We start from the raw sequence: 8,103 nt of genomic DNA, 5'->3' as shown, positions 1-8,103 counted from the left end.
GTTTTTTTTTTTTTGTAAATTAAATTATAATCAGAAAGAATTCTACAAATCCATTCATGCTCGTTCTCCACCTCACCTCAGGACCTTCTCCTTCCCTGCTCCTCATTCCTCAACTAAAGGCTTAGTCTCCATCCCCCACATCAGACCACAGTCCCTCAAGGACAGACCCTTCAGCTCCGTTCCCCCCACTCTGTACAACATGCTTCCCTCTGAGATCCACTCTGCCCTGTCTCTGGGCATTTTTCAAAAACAGATACAGTGTCATGTATTCACTGAAGCCTTTGACCTTTGACCGTGTTTTTTTTCTTTTTGTGTGTGTGTGCGTGTGTTTGTAAAGTGACCTTGGGTTCCTAGAAAAGCACTATATAAATCCGAGTTATTATTATTAATATTTTTGTTATTGACAGCACCATCATCCTTCAGGCTTTGGATTATCTCCTGGTCTTCTTTCTCCCTTTCAGTGTGACAAGCGTTCTCTGTTCGTTCCTACTGGGTATCTTTCTCCTTTTCAAACGAATTATTCAGCTCTAGTCTGCAGCTAGCTCTTTTTGTAGACCACTGGTCATTTGCACTACCTATAGAGATCTAGGTGAATTCACCATGGCAGGCAATATATTTTTCTGTATTCCGCACCTCAATCTGGGTGCGCAGAGCCTCATTTGCTGCCTGACTCTACTTTAGCTGCTTGGCCCACTTATGAGAATGTAAAGAATGTGAATCTAATAGTACTATTATTATTTTTGACATGTGTCACCTTGTGAAATGCTTGGACTGGCATTCTGCCTGGAATATTTAAGGAAGTTGTGATAAACATGTAAATATTTCTCCTGCTTATTTCAGTTATTTTCTAATATTTTCACCTAAATATAATATAAGTGCAAACAGCCACAGTCCACTAAGAGCCAGGACACAAGATTAAATAATGTATGTTATCAAACCCCAAGTTTCTTACTAGTCAAGTGTTTGTTATATTTGTGCAATATCTATGGTATGACTGCCCATCCTTCTAATATTACTAGAGCCTTTGTAGCTGAATGGGAGAAAACCCCAAAAGAATAGATGCTGTTAACAATGCTGATTAATGAACATGATTTTGCATTGACATGTTCAACAATCACAATAAGGTATAATATTTTCCATGCACCACATTATGTTTGTGACATATTTTAAGTCTTTTAACTAGAAAGCAGGCACCATAAGCCCTACCCTAAACTGTACTTCACCAATTTCACTGATTTTCTGCATTGCTGTACAAGAATGTGTAAAGCACAACATTTCTATATAAGCATAATGCATGAGGGAACTTGCAGCACACTCACACTAACATGCAGCCTTACAAGAGATCCTAGTGCAGTTTGACTTACTGGAGTCTCTTCTGGTGCCATCAGAGCATGAAACACATGACCGTAGCTCAGAGGCTGCAGAAGCCTCAGTGAGGCCAGGAGCTAGGAACAGCGCTCTGGGCATGCAAAGGCTTGTCTGGAACATACTGTACATACTGAGTGGCACAAAAAGATTTAACAAATGTTTATAGAGATTAACTAAGTGCTACAGAAAAATTAAAGGTTATTTGGCCGGTATATTGTTTGCATATCTATGTTAGAGACATCATCATTAGTGTTTAGATTTGCCTACAGTCAGTGAGACGCTTGTATTATGTTGTGCAAGGCTGTTATTGTTAAAGGGTCGTGACCAACTTGGATCTAGAGTTGATCTTTTTGTACACTGTCCAGCAAAACTATGTAACAAAATAATACAAACTTCAACTTATTCGTCACTAAGTACTTGTTCAATAACTTGTCTGACAGAAAAAAAGATTTAAATAAACCTTTAAATGTATTGTTGATAATAATCTAAATCAATCAAGAAATCAAGCAGACATTTTAATTAAACAAGCAAAATAAACAAACACATGCATCCAAACAATCAAATGACTCATAGAACCACAAAGGCGATAAATGGCCAAAGGAGATAGGACAACAGCCTGAACTGCTCCCTGCGGTTGTATTCATGCAAAGTGCACTGAATTTTTTAAATAAATGAGACAAAAAGAGAGAGAGAGGCAGGGCAGCTGGTGATGATGGAAACGTGGCGATATAAAGTTTTACTGTCAGCAGTGCTCAGACAGCTATTGATTAACGTGATCATATTTATTGCTTCTTTCTGCATGTAAAAGAAAACATAATGCTATGTAAGGGTTATAATGCGTCTTCATTTGCAAAAGTGGATGACTGGTTCAGAGCTTGATCTGCATTGTACTCCACACATGAGATCCATCGTTTTCCGCTGTAAAAACAGATGTGCTGATATTTCAGTGACTTCACATATTGAAGTAATTTTCCCACCATCCCCTTCCTTGGGCAGTGCTGCACCACTTCCACTTCTGACCACTTGCAGTTACACATTTGTATGAAGCGCACTCTATAGTATGTCAAAAAAGGCCCCTTCCGCTTGACTTTCATTTGGGGGAAGAGTAAACGGTCACATGGAGCCAAATCTGGCCTGCAGGGTAGGTGGTTAAAAATTCTGGTTTTTAATGAACTGTGACACATCGTGGCCATGGTGAGATCACAAATCTGCACACGCAACTGCACATTTTCAGAAAGAAAACAAAGAGACTGCACTTTAAGAAATGCAGCAGTGTGCCAGTTTTAAAAATCTGACCCAATCTGACAACTTTTCAGCCTAAAGGCTAGGCACATGACTTGCCACTGGTTCAAAATTTATATCTTTTAAGAAGACAGTGTTGATGAAGGTGGTGGGCGAATTTAATTTTGGTATCTTTTTATGGTTTTCATAGTCACAGTCAATTTACTTCCTTTGGAAATCTTACGTATCTGTAAACACTTCTACTGAGCAGCTATTTCATCTAAATTATGTGACTTTATTTTATCACATAATTATGCCACAGGGAACACTTCAAACCTGTGCTTGTGTGGTTTCTCTGGATGTTAGCAACATTAAATATATGATGTTGTGTATAAAAATAAAGGTAAAACATCGCAATTAAAGGAAATTTGAGTTGGCACATTGATCCTGTCACGGTCGTCAGTGACCCAGTGTTTTGGATATATTAAGGTTTGATTTCTGTTTTGTATTTCTAGCTCTTAGGTTTTGGTTCCTGTGCTCAGTGCTCCCTCTGTTTAGTGTCTGGTGGGTGTCTCTGTACCTGCCATGGTCCCGCCTTTTCTGCTTAGTCATCCCTATCTTTATGTTTTTGATGTACAATATCAAGTAAGTTCTGTCTGTGTGTTTCCTATTTTACTTTGAAGGTCCGTGTCTCAGGTTAGTGTATTATGTCTCGCTTCCCTTGCCTCATTTTGGCCAATTAGATTCAGGTGTGTCTCCCTCCTGTGCACCACTTCCTTGTTACAGAGTGTGTGTATTTAGTGTCCATGTCTGCTCCTACTCATCGTTGCATCGTACCCTCATGCTGTGTGTTTCCCAGTGTCTCCCCGTATACTTAGAATTCTCCCAGTTTAGTTTTGATATTGTTTTGTATTACTTGTGAGCCTGCAATAAAGCAGTGTTTTTGAGTTCATGTTTTGCCTCTGTGAAGTCTGCGTTTGGGTCCTCATCTCCTGCCTGCACACAGCGATTCATGACAGATCCAGTGTAGTTGTTTGGGTTTTGTTAGTGTGAAGCACACTAACAAACCGCCCCTCTGGTCACAAGGAACAGTTGGCAGCACAGGAAATCAAACTCGAGATTTATGTTTCACTTTCAGTCAAGGTTTGCATATTTCATGCACGTAGTGGTTGTTCTGGGAAAATGCCAGCTTTATCAGAAGCATTATCAGAAATCAAGAATTTGTCTCAGGAGCCTCATAATCTGTTTATCAAAGAAAGAAAAACGCTTTTAGCATGATGAAAATGGTCACCATCCGGTTTGTGATTAGGTCATAGCAACACAACAACATAATAGGCAGATATAATACGATTTGATATACAGAACATGCACAGATCCTCAGTTCCTGATTTTTTTGTAAGGTGTCGTGCATAAGTCAGTCACTCTTTGTGGACTCTGTGATGCAGTGTATTGAGTCATCTAGCCGCAAAGTATCAATAACCCATGCTTTGGAGCTGGCAATATTTTCAGGTTCGGTGCCATTTGATTTCCCTATTTGCATAAAATTTGATTTAGATTTAATTCATAACAGTTTAGCTCAATGCTCAAAGGCAGAAGAAAGAAAAATGAAAAACATTAATGGAGCAGCTTAACACTACTATGAAGTGCCTTCTACAACAGGAAGCTCTTAGTAATGGAGGTCAAATGAAATTGGGATGTCAAGCAGAGTTGGAATTACATTGTGTGGGGTGATTCATGCTCTATCTTTCCGTGGGATTTGCAAAAGGGAATGGAGCTCAATCTTAATAGGAAATATTATGATGTGCAATACAAATTTACATCCAAGTCCCTCTAGAAATTTTTTCCTTTCTGTACAGTGCTGGCACATTCAATCATGGCACGACTTACTGAAAAGCCTGGTTGTGAGAATGTATGAAGCAAAGAAACCCTGGGCTAGGTTCAATGTGGCTGGTGTAATATTCATATACATAATTAGTTTTTTATGCTGCAAACGCTGCCAAGGATTTATGATATATGTGAAAGATTTTATTTTAGGAATAGTATGCAGAGGGCAGAAGAAGCATACTCGGTAAACTGTATGAGAGAGACGATGAAAGTGTTGAAAATTATGTAAAATGCTCTAAATTTACCATTGTAATAAAACATCTTCACCAATTGTAGGACTAAATCACGTTATCTGAGGCCTTACCGCTTTGAGAGTGATTGCTCACGCTGATAGTTGGGCTGGTACTGAGCATAAAACAGCTCAGTTTCAGCTTTAAGTTCATTTTCAACAGCTGATTTAATCTTGCAAATATTACAGTAATGTGGTAATAAGTTGGAGATAGAAATACTGAACTATTCTTCAGTTCAGTCCAGTTTCTTATGTCTATAATACACACAAACACACATGCCTGTTGTTTACATAAACATGGAATACATGAGTTCTCTGAGATCTTGATGCAGATGAAATAAAAAAAAACATTACATTTCTATTTCTGAAGCTTCACAACACATGTTTTAAAATTGGCACTGACGTGTGTGTGGAAATCTTTCAACTTTTTTCAGCTGCACTTATGAGGGCGTTGCTGACATTCCCTCTTTGAGAAAAGAGTTTGCTTGTGGGATACTGGAGGAGGAAAAGGGAAAAAAAGACAGAGATGTGGTCCATGGCAGCAGAGAGGTGTTCCTTTGATGGCTAGCGGAGGCAGGAAATCACAAGATTTAACGTTCGATGTTAAACTGCATAACTCTCACAGGCACACTTCAGACAGAGCAGTGGGAGGGAGATGTACAAAAACACTGTCTATTGGCGTTAGCAAAATTATATCATACTAAGTGCTGTTTCGTAATGGACAATTGCAAACCAATGAAACAGTTGTAGAGATTAAAAACTGCTGCTTCCAAATTAAGTAACTAGATAAAGTGCTTATCTTTGTTATTGTGTGATATGAAACTAAAATTCATTAGATTTCCTGAAACATGAGTTCAAATGAATGATTGTGTTATAACTCTACATCACGGTGGAGGAAATCTTCAGATTTTGTAGTCTATACAATGTGCACTATATTTTTTTCCTTGTTGAGAAGTGACTCATTTGATTAACTAACTTGTTAAGATCTATTTTGTACATTAATGCATGTTTTAAAGATGACTATATGTGTTTTATTATTTATATGGCTTTCTGTCAGCACCTGGTTACATCTGTTCTCGTGGTTTTAGTATGTTTGCTAGAGTCGTCAGATAATCTGAAATCCTGATTTGAAACTTTCTGTATTGCTGGATTCCCCCTGCAGACCAGCATCTCCGAGCACCTGTTTCTTTGTTTTTCTCAGTCTTATTAAGAACATGGAATCCACTGACACATGTTCCACAAACTGCAGAGAGCATGACAGGAACAACCCCCACACCACACACCCTCCCCCCCACACACCCCAAAATAAAGAGTTTATTTCAAGCAACATTTTCACATAATCCAACTGATTATATCAGTTGGATTATGTGAGATGTTATTTTACATTTACAAATATACTCTTTCGGTAATTGTAAAATATTTTGAGTAACTGATGGCGAAATAATATGCTCATGTTACTGACTTGTAAATACTTTGCACTGTTTACACGTTTGTTTTCTTTTCAGGCATGTTCGTTAAGTCCCATGTTGGCTATATTAGGTTTTTTAGACCAACAACTTTTTTGGTTGCTACTTGAACACAATCTTCAAGTCTTAAATACATTTCTCATGTGACATGAAATAACTCTCCCTCTTAATTACTACACAGTAAACACTCTCTGATGGTTCCCACTGAAAAACCTATTGAAGTGGCTTTACTAGAGAAGTACTTTATACTTTTAGCAAAACAACCAACAAGGCTGAAATGTTTATTGGTTTGATCTATATTTTTATTTTGGAATAATACTCACAAATGCTGTGAGTCTATGCAGAATAAACTATCCTGGGTAACAGTAAGTCCCAAAAAACTGCAGAAGAGCAAAGGGACTACAAAAATCTCAACAATATGTCAGTCAAGCTGATTGGGTGACTGGTCTTATATAGAGGTAGGTGCAGTGGTATATGCATGGATATATGCAGTGTATACAGTGAAGGCTAATGTATACTTACTTAAAAAGTCACTGATGCAGTAGGCTATGTATCACTGGACATCTTGCAGTGTGAGACAGCAGACAGTCTTCCTCTTAGGCAACATAAGAAACAGCCATGAGTTTTGGGAGAAGTGCAGGATGAAATTTGTCAATAAGAAAAAAATAAACATCTGCCAGTACTTATACAGATGATTGCCACAAGCAGATGGGAGCTGAATCTCCAGAAGGAGATAATGCAACTGATTTAGTGTTAGGAACATTACACCAGCAGATGAGTGGGTGGTGAGAAATGCTAGAGGATTCTTTAGATTTTGTAAGTTACATCACTGTATAAAAGTAAAGTCAAACATAGGTATTCCTGCAAATAAATAACAATACACACCCTCAAAAAGCAATTTATTTATTTACTTCAATTCACTATAATTAGATGTCAGGGTTAGGGTATACCACCTACCAAAACACCAGTGCACCAATGATGAGTTTAAATATGTAGAGCAGAAAAGTAAGATATGAAGATTACAAAAGATTAAAATATGCACATATCAGAAGATCTGAGTAGCCTTGACTGTGGTTGATGCGTGTGTAAATGTACTCTTTACTGCCAAAAGTATTCGCTCATTGTTCAGCTGCATATGAACTTGAGTGTGTATATTGAAGGCTGAAGTGACCCGTTGACTGTCAAACATTTTTGTCTAACTAAAGTACCTCTTAAGAAAATGTAAAAGCAACACACAAGAAGACATGCAAAAACAGCCAAGTACACACAAACTCACACACACCCACAAAGACAGGCACGCACACGACTAACAGGACAGGAGCTTGCAATAAGTAAAACCAAGACTGTCATTTCATCTCTAGCTCGCTGTCTCTTTTCTACAGAAGCTGTCACAAAAATATTCTAATAGAGGGACAGAGATCTGACTCAGTGCGACTCACTGTCTGCCTTCGTGGATGGTGTATACCTTGATATGTGTACGCATTTACACACACACACATATGAACACAAACATACACACTCCTTCTGCTCTCCTACCACTAAAGTTGCCACAAAAATGTTCTGGATGGAGAGTTTAAGGTATGACTCAGTCAGACTCCTTCACTCTTCCTTATTTTTCTCTCTCTGCTCACTGCATTACGCACATGTGTAACAAAGTGTTTATATACATATATGTGTGTGTTTGTGTGTTCTCCTCCACAGACACCCCTCTAGACACCCATGCAAAAAATGTTAAAGTTACATTGTAACAAATACCTTTACATCCGACTCACCTAGACTGTATCCCTGTCACCATGTGACCTCTTTTGAAATTAATCTCTCTCTTTCTCTCTGTCACACACACAGACACACATACATGAATCCACACACAAAACCCCATAATACCACCCTGAACGCGCCAGTATTTGAAACTTCTGAAAGCCCTCTGGGTGGATA

This window comes from Neolamprologus multifasciatus, chromosome 6, assembly GCF_963576455.1.
Source record: "Neolamprologus multifasciatus chromosome 6, fNeoMul1.2, whole genome shotgun sequence".
In the NCBI taxonomy this organism is placed as follows: Eukaryota; Metazoa; Chordata; class Actinopteri; order Cichliformes; family Cichlidae; genus Neolamprologus; species Neolamprologus multifasciatus.
This window is presented reverse-complemented; position numbering follows the sequence as displayed.